The sequence below is a fragment of the Mirounga leonina genome, unplaced genomic scaffold, assembly GCF_011800145.1.
Source record: "Mirounga leonina isolate KUSES-001 unplaced genomic scaffold, KU_Mleo_1.0 Mir_94, whole genome shotgun sequence".
NCBI lineage: Eukaryota > Metazoa > Chordata > Mammalia > Carnivora > Phocidae > Mirounga > Mirounga leonina.
Window position 1 is genome coordinate 1,119,731 of NW_023270855.1, and position 22,255 is coordinate 1,141,985.

The window sequence follows — 22,255 nt, forward strand, 5'->3', positions numbered from 1 at the left end:
TGAGCACAAAACAAGCTCAGTTGTGCTGGAGCTGGGCATCTGGGGAAACTGCTGTTTCTGCAGGACAGCCCAGACTACACTGACTGATACAAACCGGTAGCATTGCTACCCAGAGGAGGACGTGGGGACAAAGAGAGGTGAGATCAATCACTCACCCACGGACACGGAGCTGTCAGTGCCAGAGCCAGAATTCAAACTCAGACTATCAACTCACTTGGGGTCTTATTAGTTAGTTTGAGAAATCAACTTTCCAGCCATCATTGCTGCTTCCAGCTGAAAACCACTCAAATAACACAGCATATTTTTCTTCTGGGTGGCCCTCTCCATTATAAATAATTTAACCTAAACTTAACCTAACCTAAATTGGCTTGAGCAATGAAAGGGAACTGGTTGGCTCATGTAATAGAAAACTCCAAAGGTGTGTCTGGCTTCAGGCACGGCTGGATCCAGGAGCTCCATGAGGTCTTGAGGAATCTGTCTTTCTTCTTCTCTGTCATCTCAATGGCTTCATTCTCAGGCAGGCTCTTCCCAAGTGGGAGGCACCAATGGCTGCCAGCAGCTGTAGACTTACCAACCTAGCAACACCTTTGGTCAGCACATGTCCAGGTAGGGATTTCATTAGCCAACTTTAGCACACATGTCTCTACTTGAACTGATCATTCTGGCCTAAAGGACAAGGTGCTCTGATTGGCCAGACTCAGGTCCCATGCCCAGTGGGAAGAGGAGTCAGTCCCTTTGCACCTCAGGGGTTAGCAAACTGTAGAGAACTGTGCATTCGAGAAGGAGGAAGTCTCATGTAGTTTGTAAGTTCCTGCTATGTCTGTGTGCAGGACACCTGAGGGGATGGATTGTCAGAAGTGCCTAGGGCATTTCTATGATTATCCAGTCTCTTCCCAGGGGGCCCATAATTAACTGCTGACTGCCCACTTGAAATGCACTTAAAATGCCTGAGTCCTGCCTGCCCCCCAGCTTCTGCTGCCCATGTGACCTTGGTTGAGGGGGACATCTGGCCTGAGGCTGCCCATGATACCAGGGAACCCTGCCAGGTGACAGATGGGGCCAGGCCTGGGGGGAGTGACAGGGAGGCCGTTACACATCTCTGGCCATGAGGGGTGATCTACCCCAAGCACACATTGGATGATAGTGCATTCTAGTCCCTAACTCAGAAGTACTTTTGAAAGAGGGCTGGAGTGCGGACCCCCAGGGCTGGGGATGGGGGTGGCCAGAGCTTCCTGGGCTACTCCAGCCTGAGTGATGGCATCTCTCCTCCACCTCATCGACCCCCTTCCACCCAATCTCCCCCCCCCACTCACCCATACACACACCCTCTACAGGTCCACCTTTGCCCCCCCATCCTACCCACCTACCAGTCTACCCCATTGACACCATCCATCTCCATCCATCCCCTTCCAGTGGCAATCCACTCCTCCTTTTTCTACAGCTGTCCAATCATCTGTCCACAGGTCCATCACGTGAAGTTGAAGCAGGAGCTTAGAAGAATCTGAGCCTCCAAGTGTTGGCGAGGGTGTGGAGAAATGGGAACTCTAGTGCTGTGCTGGTGGGAAGGGAAGGTGGTGCAGCCATGGTAGAGAATGTTCTGGAGCGTCCTTAAAAAGTTAAACATAAGCTACCGTAGAATCCAGCGGTTCCACTTCTGGGTAGACACGCAGGTGAACTGAAAGCAGGGACTCGAAGAGGTATTTGCACACACACTCACAGCAGCTAAAAGGGGAAGCTGCCCAGGTGGCCATCGACATACTGTGTCCTTCCCGTTCTATGAGGTGCCGCGAGTCGTCAAGTGCGCAGACACAGAAGATAGCACGGTGGCTGGGGGGGGTGGCTGGAGGGCAGTGGGGAGCTGTTCAATGGGGGCAGAGTTTCTGTCTGGGAAGATGAGAACGTTCTGGAGACAGACGGTGGGGATGGTTGCACAGCAGTGTGAATGTACTTAGTGCCGCTGAACTGTGCACTTAAAATGGTTACGGTAAATTTTATGTTATGTGTATTTGTCCATATTTAAAAATAATAGTAAACAATTTAATTAATTAATTTATTTGTTGGAGAGAGAGAGAGCACAAGCAGGGGGTGTGGCAGGCAGAGGGAGAAGCAGGCTCCCCGCTGAGCAGGGAGCCCGACGTGGGACTCGATACCAGGACTCTGGGATCATGACGAAGGCAGACGCTTAACTGACTGAGCCACCCGGGTGTCCCCCTTTTTTTTTTTAAGATTTTATCTATAGAAAACAATTTTTAAAAAGAGTCTGAGGTTTACTGTGTGGCTAGGAGGGCCACAGAATGTTCTGGGGCTGGAGAACTCTGTCTTTGGGGCTTGGTGGTCCCATCTGCTCCCTCAGTGGCTGTGCTGGTGGCCTCACACCTCTGTCCTCATCTGACTGCCCTCTGGACACCTCCCCTGGGGCCACTCACAGCCGCCATGGCGGAACCTCTCACCTCCCCGCAGATGTCCCGCAGCCTGCCTTCCCTCCACCTGCAGAGGTCCCGGCCCCTGCCCCACAGCACACTGCCGCCTGTGGGCAAGTCTGTCCCGCTGAGCCGGGGCTCCGACGGCAGGCAGGCCGGGCTGGGGGGCAGCTCCAAGGCCTCTGCCCCCAGCCGCCGGGCCCAGGCCCAGCGCAGGACTCGGGAGGTTGGGCCCCGCGTCTCTGGGCCCCGCAGGCCAGCGCTGGGACTCGGCCAGTTCCTCCAGCCCCGGCTCCGCTTCCTCACTGGCAGGTGAAGCCTTTCCCAGCCCAGCTTTCAAAACCCCTCTCTTCTTTGTTCATGAGCCTTTCTTTGCTTTTTTAATAGATGAAGATCGGGGCACCCGGGTGGCGAAGTCGGTTAAGCATCTGCCTCTTGTTTTTTTTTTTAAAGATTTTATGTATTTATTTGAGAGAGAATGAGAAAGAGAGCACAAGGTGGGGGAGGGTCAGAGGGAGAAGCAGACTCCCCGCCGAGCAGGGAGCCTGCAATGCTGGCCTCGATCCCGGGACTCCAGGACCATGACCTGAGCTGAAGGCAGTCGCTCAACCAACTGAGCCACGCCGGAGCCCTGCCTCTTGGTTTTGGCTCAGGTCATGGTCTCAGGGTTATGAGACGGAGCCCCAGAGCCCTGCGTCAGGCTCTGGGCTGTGGGGAGCCTGCTTGGGATTCGCTCTCTCCCTCTGCCCCTCCTGCTCATGCTCCCTCTCTCTCTGAAATAAATAAAGGAATGTTAAAAAAATATACATTTTTTTCTTTATATAACCATCGTGTCATTATCACACTAACAAAATTAGTATTTGCATATTCAGATTTCCTCAATTGTCTCAAAGCTGCATCTTCACAGATGGTTTGTTTGAATGAGGACCTCCAGGAACCCGCTTGGTTTCACATCCCCTTCAGCTCTGTCAACAGGCGCTCCGTCTGTCTTAAAGCCATTTCTTGGGGAGAAGCGGGGCCTTTGAGGCAGTGTGGGTGTGGGGCGGGTGTGCCACGCTCCCTTATCCCTTGTGGCCATAAACCAGTTCTTGATCTGGAAGCTTGATAGGTCAGGGTTGGGGTTCCAGGCCAGCAGGGCCCCTCGCTTCCCAGAACACCTGCCGGGAGGGTACAGTGACACTGGCGTTGATCAGGAGCCCAGCCTCAGCCTGCCATCTCCTGTCGTGGCTCCCAGGCGTCCCACTGCCTCAGGGGCTCCCTTCACCTTGGCTGTGTGCTCAGTCCTTCCATCCACCTGGAATTCTTTTTTTTTTAAGATTTCATTTATTTGAGAGAGAGAGAGAGAGAGAGAGCAAGCAGTAGCGGGGGGAGGGGCAGAGGGAGAAGGAGAAGCAGACTCCCCCCTGAGCAGGGAGCCCTGTGTGGACTCGATTCCAGGACCCTGAGATCATGATCTGAGCCAAATGTAGACGCTTAACCAACTGAACCACCCAGGCATCCCTGGAAATTTTCTTTAAATACGCTCTTCCTGTTTTAACCTGAAGAAGTTATTGAAATCGAAACTTGACGGCACAATCCTAAGTGGATGACCAAGGTCGCTTGCCATAAGTAGAAGGTGACTGTAAAAGTAAAACAACAAAAGTAAAAATAATATGAACTCCTAGAGTAGTAGCTGCCCACAGAAAGCCCCGTCTGAGAAGCTAGTAAGTGCAAGCCAGGCCTCCCGCAGGTGCAGGTGCAGCTCTCGGAGCCTCCAGGACCGAGCCCCGCCCCAGCTCCTCGGGGAGCCTGCGAATTCTGCTTCCCAGGTCCCTGGCCGGCTGCCCTGGCTGGGGCTGGGGTAGGAGCAGGGAAGACTCTGCTTCTCCCCAGGGTGGGTGCCCCCCAGCTGGGCACCACCAGCAGCTCAGCCCCCAGCCCACAACCCCTCCAGCCAGGGGATTCTGCCTCCTGTGCCCTCCGCCTCGCCCCTTGTATGAAGTTCCCTCTCTGGCCCTGCTCCTTGTCCCGACTGAACGTTGCCTGGGAGGACACCTCAGGCTCATCGAATGTCAGGTCTGCCCTGCCCGAAACTGTCCCATAGCACCTAGGGTGCCCGTCCCACACCATTTAGATGCCCAGCCTTAGCAGACCTGCAGGCTGGCCCGGCGCCGGGGTGTCCCTGCTCCTGCAGCGGCTCCACTCAGTGGCCCGAGAGCTTTTCCCCCTCCTTCCTCTGGCTTCCATGCTACCCCCGCCCCCCACCAGAACCCCCCCAGGGCTCTCCCAGGGACGAGGAGCATGCCCACCCCCGGGTACCTGCTCCTGAGTAGGACGATAGCTCCCAGGGGGCCTGGTCTCTCTGACATTACAAAGGCAGGTGTGTGGCATTCCTGTCATTCTTTGCATATTCTCAGGGCCTGAAACAACGGAGGGGAGAACACACAAGCAGTACTTAGTCCAAGGAAGAGAGCCAGAAAGGCCGCTCTTCTCTTGCTGGAACAAATGACCTGAAAACAGGTTTCAAGCACAAATTCCTCTTTAAATGATCAGTCTGCGAGAGGGGAAGAGTTCTTCCTGGCCTGGAATCCTGGGTCTGGCCTTGGTGCCACGTGATCTGGGCAGCCTCAGGTTCCTCATCCATACAATGGGAGAACACGTCCCTCGGGCCCTGCCAGGGTGGCAGCAGGACTGTATCATGAAGCTTGTGTAAGAGTCACAGGGAGTGTGTTGGAGATACACGCAGGCGTGTTTTCATATCCTGTGAACCTCCTCACCCCGAACAAAGGAATCTCACATTACGTGTGGCCGCAGTACCCACTTACTATATACGAGGCCGTCATGAGGCAACGGGCATCAGGGAAGGGTCATTCCAAAGCCCCTTCAGCTGCCTCACGGGCCACAAGCAAAGTCGTGATGCAGAGAGGACTCAGTTACTCTTGCCACCATGGGCAGCATTGGAAGCAGGGAAGTCAGGAGTCAGGAAGAGAAAGCTGCTGGGGTGGGGTGGGGGAGCAGAGTAGCATCCAGAGTCTCCACAGAGGAGCAGCTCATGTCCAAAAGCTGAGGCATTCATTGAGGACTGAGGCTGAGAAGCAGAGGTGAGTGGGAGCAGGGCTGCTGCCCACACAACTCCAGAAATAATTGCATACACTGTAGTCTATGCTAATGGTGCTCATGGAGTTGTGCAGTGCACAACCTGTACAACTGCCCGAGGTGGCCCTGCATGGGCGAAGCACTTCCACTGGAGGCCAGCAGAAGAACTGACTTCCCTTCCCTAGTGTCAGGAAGCCCTATAAGCTTTGCCTTAGACCCCAGTGCCATCTTGGGGAGAAGGAAGAAAAGGGAGGAAGAGCCCTGTTGGGAAGGAAGGTGAACTGGGACCCGGATTTAACACTTTTCCAAAAGAGACTGTATTAAAACAAAAGAGATTGTTTAAATATCACTAAATTGAGATTTTTTTTTTTAATTTAAGGTTTGTTCCTGCTTCCCAGTAGGGTGGAAGCTTGGGAGCAAGATTAGATAAGATACAGACAATTAAGAAGCTACATTAACAAAAATACCTGAGCAGAGCTGTGTGCATTTTCAACCCTAGAGACCACGCCAGGCTGGCATGCAGAGCGGAGATGTGAGGGCTTTGCCCATCGCCTCCAGTCCTTAGTCTCAGGAAGTGCTTCATCCTCAGTGCAGATATATCAGTGGGCCTGGCCACAGCCCCCCAACTGACACATGACACCTATCAGCCAATCAGGGCATCTCCTTCCTCCTCTCAGGCTAAGCATGTCACCTGAGCAGGGACCATTTTTTCCCCCCTGAAACTGTTGAAAAGAGAAAGTGCTCTTTGACATGGGGTGAGGAGGTTAACCAAGAGCAGGTTAGGGTGTGTGGGGAGGGCACTTCATGAGCCTGCCTAAATGTGAAGCCAACTCAGAGGAGTGTAGAGACAAGACATGATAGACACAGGAGAGAGAGGTAGAGGTGGAAGAGATAGAGATGGAGAGGAGAGAGGAAGAGGGGGTGAGGGCAGAGGACAGAGGGCAGGGAGGAGAGGGAAGAGAGAGATGAAATTCCTGATCCAGCTATGCCTGAAGACTAATCTACTCTGGCCTTTGGTGACATTAGCCAACAAATTCTTTTTTCCTGGTTTTGCTCAAATCCATCTGCTATTGCAATTTAGAGCTGTGCGGTTTGATGCGATAGCCCCTGGCCACATGTGGCTACCGAGGGCTCTAAACGTGGCTATAGTCGGAGCGGAGACGGGCCGTGAGTAGAGTACACACTTGCTGTGAAATATCTCATTAAAATTGCTTACATGGATTATATGTTGAAGTGATAATATATTGGATAGACAGGGTTAAGTAAAATATGTTATTAAATTTAATTTTACTTGTGCCTTCTCTAACTTTTTAAAATATGGCCACTAGAGAATTTTAAATTACATTTCTGGCTCACATCATAGTTCCATTGGACAGAGTGGGATTAGACTAATTTTCTAGGGATAAAAGAATATGCTCTTTGTGTGTGTTGTCTGTCTTAATGTCAATTGCTTCTAAAGAGTTCTCTAAGGAGAATGATTTCTGCTAACCAGAGGGGTTCTTGATTTTCTGAGTGTGTGATGGATGGCTTGAGTCTATGTATGTAGTCTATGCTAATGGTGCCCCATGGAGTTGTGCACTGCACAACCTGCACAATTGTACAAGGTGGCCCTGTGTAGGTGAAGCACATGTGAATTTGGGGTGAGAACTGGGGAAGTAAGGAAACACTCCATTTTTTGTTTTCTAAATGGCTTCAGTGAGCTTAAGTCACATACCGTACAATTCACCCATTTAGGGTGTACAATTCCGTGCTTTTTTGTATATTCACCCATTGTATGGCTATCACTGTAGTCAATTTTAGAACATTTTCATCAGCTCAGAAGAAACCCCACACCCCTTTGCGTCCATCTCCTGCTCCCTGCATTGCTCCCCAGCTTCTGGCACTACTCATCTACTGTCTGTCTCCAGAGGTGTCTATTCTAGACATTTCATATAAGTGGAATCGTGCAATATGTGGCTTTTTGTGCCCGCCTGTTTTCCCTCCACATTACATTTCTAGAGTTCATCTGTGTTGTAGCATGGGTCTGCCCCTCGTTCCTTTTCATGGCTGAATCATATTCCATTGCATGGATAGACCACAAACTATCCATTCCCCAGTTGATGTACACTTGGCTTGTTTCCACTCTTTGGTATTGTGTATCACGCTGCTGTGACCCTTTGTGTACCCGTTTTCGTGCGGACAGATGTTTTCATTTCTCTTGACTATATACCTGGGAGTATAGGGTCACGACTGCTGAGTCAGGTGGTAACTCAGTGTCTAACTCTGAGGACCTGCCGGAGTATTCTCTACTGCGGCCACACCATTTTCCATTCCCACCATCCAAGCACGAGGATTCCAATTCCTCCATAACCTTGGTCACACTTCGTGTTTTCTGGGGTGTTTTTTCCTTCTGACAGTAGCCTTGCAATGAGGTGATCGATCACAGGGATGTTGATTTGCATTTCCCTGATGATGAGTGATGTTGAGAATCTTCTCATGTGCCAGTTGGTCATTTGTACATCTGTTTAAATGTCTGTTCAGGTCCTTTGCGCATTTTTGACGTGGGTTGTTTGATTTTTGTTCTTGATTTTAGTGGTTCTCTGTACGTTCTGAATATCAGTCAGTCCCTTATCAGATATGTGATTTGCAGATATTTTCTCCCGTTCTGTGGATCGCCATTACTCTGTTGATAGTGGCCTTTGATGCACAAAAGTTTTTAATTTTCATAAGGCACGATTTGTCTTTTTGTTCTTTTGCTGTCTGTGTAATGACATTAAAAATTCTCTTTTTTCTTCTGAAATTATCTTTATTTCATTCCACCCTCTTTCTTGAAAGGTGGTTTTGCCAAGTACACAATTCTGCTGAGTTATTGTCTCTCAGCACTTCGGAGATTTAACTCATTGTTTTATAGCCTCCATCATTACTCATCGAAGGTTGCCCATCAGTTCACTGGTCTTTCCTTGAAGGTGGTGTTCTTTCTTTCTGGCTATTTTTAGGATCAGCTTTTCATTGTTGGTGTTCTGGCTTTTAGATCCAATGTCTTCCTGATCCTTGCATCAGTTACAGCAGAATGTTCTGGATAATGACACTTCCAGTGGGGGCCCCATCTCAGCCTTTCTAGGGATGGAGCAAGGGCTTCATTCCCCTTGTTCAACACCGTCCCCTGGAAATCCCTGGAGTGGTTCCTGTTTTGCGCAACAAGCCGGCACAGGGACAGGGCCCCCAGCCCCTGACCACCATATTGTGAGCTGCATTCTGCCCTTTGCCTGAGTCCCATAAACTCTGACCCCAACACCTCTGATGAAGCTGTTGGGGATGGGGCTCATGCTTCCATGGGGTGAGGGTCTGCACCCCACCCAGGTGTTTCCAGTTCACTCTTCCTTCCCTTGCTCTTGCTAACCTCCCACGCACTCATGGAGCCTTGTGTGGGAGGCAAGAGGACTCCCCAGTGCCTCCCCCTTGGAGCCTGGCCATCTGGCAGATCGTGGTTACTTCTGTGGGTGATCTGAACCAGGGTGTAGAATGTGGTCAAGTGGTGTTACTGCCCCCGTCCCTGCCCCAGCCTCTGACAGTTCCTTACACACCATCAGGGCTCCTTGCTGGCCTTTCTGAAAATCTTGGGGCATTTCCAACAGCTCTGTGGCTCTGGTTCACCTGTAGAAGCCCCTATTTCTGTCTGCAGCCCGGGGCCCTATAGCTGTGGCAGGGGCCTCTGCCCAGAGCTGCTGTGGCCACGAGCAGGTGAGAGGCCAGAGTGTTCCTCCCTTAATTGCCCACTAGTCGAGACTGTCCCCTTCTGCCTCCACCCCCCCCAGATCAGTGGGCAGCTGGGGAGCCTGCTCAGACATCAGGGCAAAGGGCACGAAGGACGGTAAGCCTGGATTATGACGCAGCTACAGAGCTGCAGAGTCCCCTCATTCCAGGGGTGAGTTCCTGGCAGGCCCCATAAGGGCCCATTAAACCTCCCAGGTGGGGGTTCTTGAAGGCTGATAGGCAGTCACTCTTGACTTTTGAATTCCTGCCAGTTAAAATACTTCCCATAGCAACTGACTCTGGAAATGCCTCCCACCGAGGGCTGGATTAGAGTCAGCAGAAGAAATTTCCCCAAGCTCTTTGCAGGCGGGGCTCAAAGATCCTTTGGGATGGGCCCAGTGTGAGGAACGGATGGTGTGTCACCCTGGCGGGGCGGGGGGGTCCCCTGCTCACGACCCCCGAATTCTAGAAACTGAATAGCATGGTCTAGTAATTCTAAAGCTGGCTAGTCTGCATTGCCCATCCCTGTCGTAGGGTGCCACCTGCTCAGCGAGGCCCTCCCAACCACCCACGCACAAGGGCCCTTTTCCCAAAGCTGTCTCTGTCTCTGCTCTGCTTACTTTTTCTCCAAAGCGTGTGTCACCACCATTTATATACCTTTCTCGCTGCCTTGTAAGGGCAGGGATTTTGTCTGTCTCGGTCCCTGCTGCACCTTCTGCATCTGGAACAGTGCCTGGCACACAGCGGGGCCGCGGCGAACAGCAGTTGAATACACGAACAGGTGTGGAAGGAACTCCTGGTCTCTGCACATGCACGGCCCCCGCTGTCAGGTGGACGCCCTCACCTGTCTCAGCCAGGCGCATCGGCATTGCCTCTCCTGCAGGTGTTCGGGCCTGCTCCCCTCCGCACCATGGCCGGACGGTCTTTCTGAGGCAGGGTAAGCTGTTCCCACCGCCTGTTCCCGGGGCTCTGCGGGACCCCATCGTTAGTTATGATGGATAACTTCTCTTATCCTCGCGCAGAATCTCTATGCTGCGAAGAAATCCGGTGCTTCCCTACCCTGGGGGCCATTCCTCCCCTGCCCTGAGTCTGTGGCTCTCCACCCTGACTTGCCCCCAGAGCTCTGAGTCCAAACTCCATCCATGCCTGTGCAGAAGTCACCGTGGGCCCAGGGGCAGGGGTTCCAAGGCTGCCGAGGTAGACTGACCGTGAAACTGTCCCCACCTCTCAGCTCCCTGCCATGCCCATGCCACCCCTCCCGAGAGGATGCGGGCGTCTGCTTCCCCACCCTGGAAACCTGGGCCTCCTGGCGACTCAGTCTGCCCCTCTGAGCGTGGCTGCTGGGTGGCCATGTGCACTTTGGAGCCTGGACCTCAAGATGCCCTGCAGGGTTCACTTTCTCATGGATGGAGAGAAAACCCGTGGCCACCCTGCCGGGGCCCGAGAGACCACGTGGGAGAGAGGCCCGCCACCCCGGCCAGGGCCCCCCAAGCCCCGCCTGGAGCTGGCCGACCGGTACGGCTGACTCTGGGCCCGTGGGCAGCCATGAATGCTCGTGATTTTCAGCCCCGGAGTTTTGAGTGGTTTGTTAAGCACGGGGTAATCAGATAAAATATAGGATACCCAGTCACGTTTGAACTTCAGATAAACCACAGGACATTTTTTGTTGCTTATCTGAAATTCAGATGTGATGGGATGTCCCGTGTTTTTATTCACTACATCTGGCAATCCCGGTTGAGCAGCAGTGTTATGGGCCCCCAAATTCACCTGTTGAAGTCCTAACGCCTCGCCTTGTACCTCAGAGTGTGACTGTTTATAGGTAGGATTTTAAAGCGGCCATTAAATTGAAATGAGATCATATGGGTGTGGGGCCTGGTCCAACCTGACTGGTGTCCTTAGAAGGAGGGAGATCAGGACACGACACAGAAGGACGACCACGTGAGATCGCAGGGAGAAGACCACCATCTGCAGGTCCAGGAGAGGGGCCTCAGAGGAAACCAACCCCGCCGACATGTGGTCGCAGACTTCAGCCTCCAGAACGGAGAGGAAATCGATGTCTGTCGTTCAGGTTGCCCCATCTATGGTGCTTGTTATGTGCAGACTGTGGCTGTGTCCCCTCTGGGCGCAGGAGCACTCAGCCCACCTGTGCCGGCTGGGGCAGGCAGCCCTGCTCTGTCCCCGGACCGCCCCCAGGACGAGCAGCCCTGGGCCTTGCAGAGCCGAGGCGTCCACACTGCGCCCCATCCTTCCCAGCATGTGGGGCCATGTGGCCGATTGTGCACGTATAGAATCAAGAGGCTGTTTTCTGCTCATGTTTGGGAGACTATCCCCGAATGAATGTACGTGTGTGCTAAAAGCTTACTTTCCCAGGGGCGAGCAGGTGGATGTCTCCCCAGGACGCCCCAGGTCAGGGCGGCCAGACATTCCAAGCTGGGTCAGGGGCTGTGGGAGAGAGCTGACGTCCGAAGGCGCCCTCCCCTCCTCTAGTGTTTCCGAGTCCCTGCCCAGAGCTGTCCTCCCGGGCCTGCATGGTGGCTGGCGGGGGTGGGGTGGGGGTGGGGCTGGCTAGGGGTGCTCATTGCTCTCCTTTCCCTGGCTGCCTGGGACAGACCTGCCTGCCGCGGGCTGGCCCGCTCCCCTCCTGGTCTGCCAGGCTTCCGTTTCAGAGCTGAAAGGTTGAGGCTCCCTCTCCCCCGCCCCCCTTCACAGCCAGGACTCAGGGCACACCCCTGCTCAGGAGCCATGTGGCCCAGGCCACCTGCTGGCAGGGTGGGGGCAGTGCGGGGCTGGTGCCCACCGCTGGACCGGACGTCTTCCTCTGCCACTTAGGATGCCTGTTCTCTGCCGTTGGATCAGCCAGGGGCAGGAAGTGGGGGAGCATCTTTGTACACTCCCAGGTAGAGAAATGATGCCCCCTCCTCCTGCCCCATGCCCAGCGAAACTGGCCCTGTGTACAGACCCGCCCTGCTTCCTGTTTAAGGTCTGCCTTTTCCTGCCCTTCCAAGGCCCTGATGACAATTGCTTGGTGGTGTGTTAACAAAACACAACAATGAAATTGGTATCAGGATTGTGGGTGTATTGAGTTCAATTATTTTCATGGCATCTTGTTTATTAATATAAATATTTAAGGCTATGAATTTTCCTTTGAGGAACACTAGCCCCCATGTAGTGTTCTTAGTGCTCCTGGATATTCCAAATTTGGATTTTGATTTCATCTTTGATCCAAATGTTGCTTAGGAAAGAGCTTTAAAATTCCCAGACACAGGGCCTCAATATTATTATCTAGTTTTATTGCATTGTGAACAGAGACTTTTTTCTGTACTTAGTTCTTAATGCCATAAAATGTGTATAGCTTAAAAATTCGGGTTGTGGCGTTCTCATGCTTGAAACAGAAATTTTGTCCCCTGTCCTACCCAAACCTACACCCCTGAGGTAACTATTTCAACCTTTTTAGATGCCTTTTTTGTCCCGCATCATCATCTGCTTCAATAACAGGACTTTCTACAAATTCTAGGCATGTGAACATTAGGCATTATCCACCGAACTTCATCTTTATGAGATCAGGCTGTACATTCCCCCTCCTTCCCCTCTCCATGGCCCACTGGGTGGTGATATCACAAGTTTTGGTTAAATCAATGTCTAGCGTTTATATTGTTCTGGTTGTGTGAATATTGTTCATAGCTCAGTCACATGGTATACCACAATCCTGTTTTTTTCTTATGCCATTTCTTCCCTGGAATCGTCCTTATTTTTTTGGAGGGGGGAGTTAGTAATTATTATTATTATCCAAACATAGTAGTAACCCACTGATTTAAATTTTTTTCTTGATGACATCCCCCTGGAGCCTGGATGGTTAGTCTCGCTGTAGCTGTGGTCTCTCCCTTTCCTCATGGCCTGGAAATCCCCTTCACCTCAGTCCTGGGTCCCAATCCTTATAATGGGGGTCCCGATGCCTCTTTCTTCCCTGGTTGGTGCCCACGTGTAGACTGAATGTGTTCTCTGGCAGGTTCCTTCATACCTATATATGGAGGAGGCAAAATTGTTGAGATCCTATGTGTCCAAAAATATTGTATTTTACATTTATACTTTAAAGTATGTATTTACACTTGCACTTGATAATCACTTGTCTGGATATTGAGTTCTAAGTAGGAATACGTTCTTCCACAGCATTCAAGGCTTTCTGATCCTTGTCTCCCAGCCTCCAAGCTTGCTGTGGAACAGCTGGACGCCATGGGAGTCCTGCCCCTCTGCGTTCTGCAAGGGGACTTCACAGTGGAGCCAGCATAGGGAAGAGGCTTTCTTTTAAAATAGGGCTGGGAGGCCATGAGGAAGGAGAAACTTATGTGTATCCTCATTGAATAAACTATGAACTTTTGCCAGCCACGGGCCCTCAGCTGGGGCTTAACTCCCTCCTCACCATGACACCTGAGTCCTTTTCACTCTCCACTTTAAGGGAACCAGTGTGATTTGACAAGTTTCAACACTTCATTTGCACGTTAACCCAACCACTCCCAGTTCACCTAGTTTCAATCCCTATTTTGCATAGAGGACCTGAATGAGAACTGCACTCATGACCTTTGTCTTCATAACCCCGCCTCCTGTGTGTCTTCCTCGGAACCTGAGTCAGGTTGCTACCTGAATCTGTGTCTCCCAATTTAATTCTAATTGCCCAAATAAATGCCTGTTTGTTCAAATTTGTAGGGACTTCTATCTTGGTCAGCAGCATGGGATCTCTTTTCGTCCTTGGGACACGTTTATGGTGTCTCTTGCCTACAGTGTTGAGACTTGATGGTGATGAGCCTCTGTGAGGGTCTTCAATTCCTTGGGTCCTTCTTGAGGACTCTCAATGTGGAAACTGATGTTATTCCATTCTGGTATGTTCTCTTTTATTGTTTTCTTGGATGATTTTCTCTCCTTAGTTTCTCTGAATTCCTATTATTCAGACACTGGACATCCTGGATCGACTCTGATTTTATGATTCCTTCCCTTTTATCATTTTATCTTACTCTCTGGAAGATTCCCTCAACTTCATCTTCCATTCAACCTATTGAATTTTTAAACTTATGTTCCCACGTGTTTAATTTTTAAGATCTACTTAGAAATTGTTCTCTGAATTTTCCTTGTTAGGGCATCTGTGTTTCTTTTATGGATCTTCCCTTATCTCTCTGAAGATATTTATTTTGATTTTTCTTTGAAGTTTTGCTTGGCTGCCTGCATCAGAGGCCCTCTGAGACCCTCTGTTTTACTCTCTATTTTCCATGTTAGAGGCTTTCTCTGGGTGATCCTTGCCTGTCTATTCATATTTAAAAGGGAGGCACTAAAAGCTGATTAAACACATAATGAATATTTGTAAGAGGGGAGATGGGACATTATCCAAATCCTCATCAGTAGTACAATAGAATAAAACAGTGTATTCCCCCAATGGGATACTCGGCAGCAGTGAGAATGAACAACCTATACACACGTTTGTACGGGGGACTCTCAAAAACATGATATTCAGTAAAAGCAGCCAGACATGAAGTAGCATACATGCATGATTTCATTTGCATGATGCGTAAAAACAGGCAAAATGAATTTATGCCCCAGAAGTCAGGATAGTGGTTATCTTTGAAATGGGGAGGAGGCTGGGAGGGGGTGAGGGAGCTTCTGGGATGTTGATGGGTTCCATTTCTTGAGCTTGAACTGATCACACATGTGTTCAGTTAGTGGAAACTTACCTAGCTGGTGGATGCTTATGATGAGTGCATATCACCATGCATTGATTATACTTCAATACATTCAACATCATAAAAATGAAACTGTGTGTTGGGGGTTTGTGGACGGGTGGTCTCCTGGTGGTGACCCCACAGGGTCAAGCTGTTCCTCTGGAGAGGAGCCTTCTGCTGTCCTCCTGGTGACCCTGTTCTGTATGGGGAAGGGGGCTGGGGTCTCATGACCCCATGTGCAGACTTTCTCATGTTCCCTACCTTTTCAGTAAGGAGCCTCACTTCTGCCCCAGAAAGGCTGAGCTCCCTCACCCCAGCGAACCCCTGATTCACTTTCTGCAGAGAGACAATCTCCTGTCTTCTTTGGATGGGGCAGAGAGATTTCCCTCGCTGCACAGGTGGGGTGGGGAGCAATGGGATCCAAGTGGCCAGACCCTTTCTCCAAGGTATCTGGTGTCCCCAATTCCACAGAATTTCTGGAACTCTGCAAATGAGTTGGCTTGACTCTGCCTGGCTTCCCCAATTCTGGCATCCAAGCAATCTTTATTTCCCTGCATATTCTGTTTTGTCTTTCTGGGCCTCCTATTAGTAAGTGAGGGACCATCTGGACTAATTTACTAAGAGTTATTTTTTCTCTCATATTTTCCATCTCCCTTTTCTTTTGTTCTGCTTTCTAGTATATTTCTTCAACTTTATTTTCCAATCCTTATGTAGATTAAAAAAAACCCAGCTATTATATTTTTGTATTTTTAATTAAACTTTTCATTTTGAGATAATTATATTCAAATGCAATTATAAGAAAGAATGGAGAGAGATCCTGTGTACAATTTACCCAGTTTCCCCCAGCGGTAACATCTTGCAAAACTATAACACAGATATCACAATCAGCATATTGACATTAATATAGTCACGATACAGAACATTCCGTCACAAGGATCCCTTGTACTATCCTTTTATAGCCACACCCACCTCTCCTTCCCCCCTCCCTTTATCCCTGATCCCTGGCAATTACTAATCTGTTCTCTGTGTCTATATTTTTGTCATTTCAAGAATGTATATGACATTGCATATGAATGTATGTTCCATTCCATTCCATACAGTATGTAATATTTTGTGATTGGCTTCTTTCCTCAGCATACTTCCCCGGAGACTCATCCAAGTTATTGCCTACAGCAATGCTTTGATTCTTTATTGCCAAGTAGGATTCCATGGTGTGGATGCACCATTACCTGTTGAAGGACATCTGAGTTGTTTCAGTTTTTGGCTATAACAAATAAAGTGGGGCCATGATTATTCTGTATCAATTGTTGCAGGAACGTAAGTTTTCATTTCTCTCTGATAAATGCCCCAAAGTGTAATTGTTGGGTTGTATGGTAGTTGCATGTTAAGTTTTATAAGAAGCTGACAAACAGTTTTCCAGAGTGGCTGTACCATTTTACATTCCAACAAGTAATGCCTGAGCAATACAATTTCCCTACATCCTCACCAGCATTTGGTGTTAACACCATTTTGAATTTTAGCCATTTTGATAGGTGTATGGCATATTTTATTATGGTTTGAACTTTCATTTCCTTAATGGTTAAGGATAGTGGATATCTTTTTATGCTCTCATTCATCATCTGCATATCTTCCTTGGTGAACTGTCTGTTCATGTCTTTTGCCCATTTTCTAATTGGATTGTATTTTTTTCCTCTGAAAGGTTTTGAGAGTTTTTTTTATATGTTCTAGTTATTAGTCCTTTGGTGGGTATGTGGTTTGCAAATATTTCTCCCAGACTGTATCTTGTCCTTTCATCTTGTTAATATGGACTTTTGCAAGCAAAACTTTTTAATTTGGATGAATTCTAATTTATCAAAATTTCCTTTTATGGATCATGCTTTTGGTGTCAAATATAAGAACTCTTTGCAAAGCCTTAGATCCTGAAGATTTTCTCCTGCTTTTTTCTAAAAGTTTTATAGTTTTATATTTAAGTCCATGATCTATTTTGAGTTCATATTTACATAATGTGTGAGGTTGAGGATTTTCACAGCTATCACTTAAAAAGTTATTAGACTTTATTTTTAGAACAGTTTTAGATTTACAGAAAAATTGAGTAGATTGAATAGGGGTTCCCATATACTCTTCCTCTCCCTCACATGGTTTCTCCTATTATTAAACATCTTGCACTAGTGTGGTTACAATTAATGAATCAATATTAATACACTATTATTAACTAAAGTTCATAGTTCATGCTTACTGTTGTACATTCTATGGGTTTTGACAATGCATAATGTCATGGATCCCCCATTACAGTATCATACAAAATAGTTTCATTGACCTAAAAAGGTGCTGTAGCAACCACTGATCTTTTCACTGTCTCTATAGTTTTACTGCCTCTATAGTGTTACTGTCTACAGTATTGCCTTTTCCAGAATGTCATAAAGTCAGAAGCATATGGTAGGTAGCCTTTTCATACTGGCATCTTTCACTTAGCAATATGCATTTAAGATTCCTCCACTTATTTTTGTGACTTGACAGTTCATTTCTTTTTTATCACTGGATAATATTCTATTGTATGAACGTACCACATTTGTTTATCCATGCACCTATTGACAGACATCTTGAATGCTTCCAGTCTTTGGCAATTACCAATAAAGCTGCTATAAACATGGTAGTAGTTTTTGTGTGGATATATGTTTTCAACTCAATTGGGTAGCTACCTAGGAGCATGATTGTTAGATCATATGGCAAGACTATGGCTAGCTTTAGTTAGTAAGAGACTGCCAGTCTTCCAAAAAAGTCTACCATTTTACATTCCCACTGGCAATGATTGAGAGTTTCTGTTATTCCACATCCTCACCAGCATTTGTATTGTTTTCTTTTTTTAAGATTTATTTATTTATTTGAGAGAGAGAGAGAGAGAGAGTGTGTGCAGGGTGGGGGGAGGGGCAGAGGGAGACAGAGTCTTAAGTAGACTCTGTTCTGAGAGAAGAGCCCAGTGTGGGGCTTGGTGTCACAATCTTGAGATCACGACCTGAGCTGAAACTAAGAGTCGGATGCTCAGATGACTGCGCCACCCAGGCACCCCCGTATTGATTTAAAAATGAGGGTTCTTGGGGCACCTGAGTGGCTCAGTTGTTAAGCATCTGCCTTCGGCTCGGGTCATGATCCCAGGGTCCTGGGATCCAGCCCCGCATCAGGCTCCCTGCTGAGCGGGGAGCCTGCTTCTCCCTCCCCAGCCCCCTGCTTGTGTTCCCTCTCTTGCTGTGTCTCTCTCTGTCAAATAAATACATTAAAAAAAAATGAGGGTTCTTGTTTTATGGATGTAGAATTTCTCTCATCTCTATAAGAACATTAATTAACATTTTTTTAAAGTTTCCATCTGTTTCCTACTTTATCTTTGGTTTCTTCAATTTCCTTTTCTATTTTTTTTTGTTCCCCATCTTTCATGTTGGGGCTTTCCGCATACATCTGGTCATCCTTGATTTTCCATTTATAATCAAGAGATAATTGGATGTTCTGTACTCATGGGCTGGACCTTTTGGTTGGTGGGCTTACTTTTTGGTTAATTGCAAGCAAGAGCAGCTATTTTATTGGAAGACTGCCAAATGTCTGGAGAAGAACTCTCTGCTCTTCTACTGATAGGAAGAGGAGGTGATTAGCTTTTTCCTGCTGGTTTTGTATGTGGGCAGAGGAGAAGGTTTGGGGAAAATGTCAATCATTAAGTATCCAGACTTTCAAGTATTCATTCTATTTCAACCCCTGGTTTCTCTCTTTCCCATTCAATACACCAACAGAATAAGCCTGCAATCTCATGCTTGGGGCTTGGCATCTGCCTGGCTGTTGGGGCATGGGTGGAGTAAGGGATTGGCTGTCATGAAGAAAGATTTTCAACCCATTCTTCTGTTGACTTCTTGGCTCTTCATCCTTTTCCTTGTTGGTGCTATCTCGGGGTCCGTGCAGGGAAAATGGGTTCATTTGCTGTCTGTGTCTTTCTTAGCTTGTCCTTGAGGTTGAGACTTGTCTGACCTGTTAAGTCAGGTGTCCGTTTTCACATTTCTCAAAAAGTGAGAAAAAACTCTATCCACTGACATTCCCTCTTATGTTTCCTATGCCTTTGTGGTTTAAGTTTTTAAAACATTTCACATTGCTTTAGTAAGATCTTGGATGAAAGCAGAAAGACACTTGTGGTCAATCCATCACCTTTACCAAAATCCTTAAAGTATTTGATAAATATAAGATTAGTAGATAGAGAAATATTTTAAACACTACAGAAGTATATAAAATAAAAGAAAAAAAGTGACATTTTCTCACCATCTTCTGTCACTTTTCCATTTCACAGATGTCCCCACTATTAATTGTTGGGCATGTATCCTTTCAGATATTTGTCTATGCACACGAATAATTATACCCCGAGGTTGTATACCTGTGTGAACTCATTCTCCCACATAAAATGTGATCATGCTACTTGGGTAGACGTGGAGTTGTGCCCCTCAGATTCTTCTTCTAGAAATAGCTCCCTGCCCCACTAGGAGGAGTGTGGTGGGTGGCTGACAGTGATGGGCTATGACCCCATCAGGATTTGCCTTGGGTACTTTTTGTGGGGGGGGAGGGGCAGAGGCAGAGGGATAGAGAGAATCTTAAGCAGGCTCCATACCCAGCGCAGAGCCTGACAAGGGGCTTGGTCTCATAACATTGAGATCATGACCTGAGCCAAAATCAAAAGTTGGACAATTAACCAACTGAGCCACCCAGGAGCCCCTGGACTTGCCTCCGGTTCTAAGGGAAGATTGCAATCTTCCTGGGGCAGCCCTAGCCAGTAACCAGCAAGATGGAAGCATGGCTCCTGTCTGCTTCTGCCTCATGCGGGGCTCCTCCAGTGGCCAGCTTGGCTCTGGAGCTCCCACTGAACGGCAAGACCATCAGGTCTGCATGGAGACTGAGGTCTCCTCCATCCAATTCTGCCTCCCCCCTTCCTTTTACAGGCAGTCTCGCCAAAAGAACTTCGGTACCATCCTGTCACAACATTTGCTCCCTGCAGGATCCAACCAATACTCTCATTCTGAACCCTGGCTTTTTTCAGTTAGCATTTATTAAGGATACCTTTCTATGTCAATGCCCATAGATCTGCCCCATCCTTTTTTATTTTAAAGACTTATTTATTTTTTTTTGAGAGAGAGAGAGCTAGCATGAGAGAGAGCATGAGTGGCAGGGAGAGGGAGAGGGAGAGGGAGAAGCAGGGTCCTCGCTGAGCAGGGAGCCTGATGCGGGGCCCGATCCCAGGACCCTGAGATCATGACCTGAGCTGAAAGCAGATGCTTAACTGACTGAGCCACTCAGGCGCCCCTGCCCCATCCTTTTTGATAGCTGTATAGTATTTTTAGGGAAGGATGTATCATAATTATTTAACCATTCTCCTTCTGATGGACCTTTAGAGTGCTCTAATTTTTCTTTAAAAATCCTGTGATATTTTAAATATGTATATTTCAGCACAACAGATAGCTTCAAACAATTTATGCATTTGTTTATTTTCCCTTACCACCTCTCACTCAGGAGTATGTGCAGAGCAGACCCCCAGCAGACCATTTTCCTCAGAGAGAAGGGAAATGAGCAGGAGACAGTGGTGAAGTGCTGGAGGTCCTTTGGCTCCTTGGCTTCCTCCCGCATTGCTTTGGAAGGGCTGTTTACACACCAAGGAACGACAAGATAATTACACGCCATTCCTGCCCATTCATTAAGGCTGGCCCCCAAGGAAGCTTCTGGTAGACACCGCTCTTTTAGCTCTGTTTGAATTGCTACACAAACCAGAGAATTTAAAAAATATGAATTTTATTTTCCTCAAATGTCACTGTAGGATTTTGACAGGTTTTTCTTACATTTTGATTCATAATGCCTGACATGGGGCTTGGTCTCATAACCAAGAAATATTTCCTTTCTCATTCTTATCATGCCACACTTAAACAGATCATCTGGTCTCTCCTTCAAACTCCTAGGAGTCCCACACTCTGAGCTTCCCTCCCTGGCTCTGCCTCTTTCTTCTTGGCATCCTGTGGGGGTTCCCCTTTCTCAACTTGCCCCCTCTGGGGTGGGTGGTTTTTTCCCTGGGTCCTTTCATGGACTCTCCTCTGCCTCCTCAATATACTCATGAGGGGTGATGGACATTTTCTTTAGCAATCTGGCACCCCGCCCAGCCCCTCTCCACTCTTCGTTTAGTAGGCATTGTGCAGAAGTCCACAAAATGGGCACACATCCCCAAAGGTTACCAACAGAGGCTTGTTGTCCATGTCAGATGCTCAAAGCACATGGCTTGTTAAACAAAAACCTCAGAGTGAGAAACAAGAGGATAGAGTTGGGGAGGTGATACATTTGAGGTCGGTGCGGGGGGCGGAGGCTGGTACTCCCTCTGTCTTGGCGTGCTGTCTCCTTCGTCCAGGCCCCCGCCCCGGGTTTGGTGCATTACATGGACCAGAGTTGAAGGCAGACAGGGATCCCACAGACAGAAGGTGCCTGGGGCCAAGGACCCGCACTTGCTCTGCTGGCAGCTCACGAGCCACGATGCCTGGCCAAGAGCTGCCACATGCCAACTAGCCACTGAGCAGCTTCCCAACTGACAGCTGTGGATTTTATCTGGAAGAGGACAAGAGGGTCCTGAATGGGTGTCACCCACATTGAGTGACCAATTTAAGACCTCACAAAAATGAAGTGACTCGTGCATTTAATGTATCATGAAAATTCAGTGTTGCATATAGTGTGTCATGAACACTTACTGCCGCTTGTCCTTTTGTCCCTTTTCAGCTATGTTCAGCACACACATGTTCTTATGTCCTCTGCCACATCTCATGGGTCACTACCTTACTTTTCTGAGCTTCATTCTTGAACATCACCCTTCCCATGTGGGTTTCCTTCTGAAAGGAGAGTTAAATGCTCTCAAACAGTATAGCAAGTGCACATAACAATAATCTGCTTTCTTCTAAACTGTTTTACAGAATTACGTAACATCTTGTACACCTCGGAGTGTATATAAAATGTATACGTATATGTACATTTAGAACAAAACAAATCTCTGTGTACCCCAACTCAGGTGAACAAAGGTGATGGATAGTCCCTAGAAGCCCCTGTGAGCCTCAACCCCCCAAAAGTAACTTCCTTTCCCTAATTTATGCTGAATATTTATTGGCTTTTATTGATAATTTCATCCCAAAGCAATATATTTTGGGGTCTGGCCATTTTTGAATTTATATAAATGTAGCCGTACTTTGTGCATTTGCTGTGATTTGCCTCTCTTGCTTCACATCCGGTTTTTGAGATTAAGTGGTGCTGATGTGTAGCTGGGGCTCCTTTAGG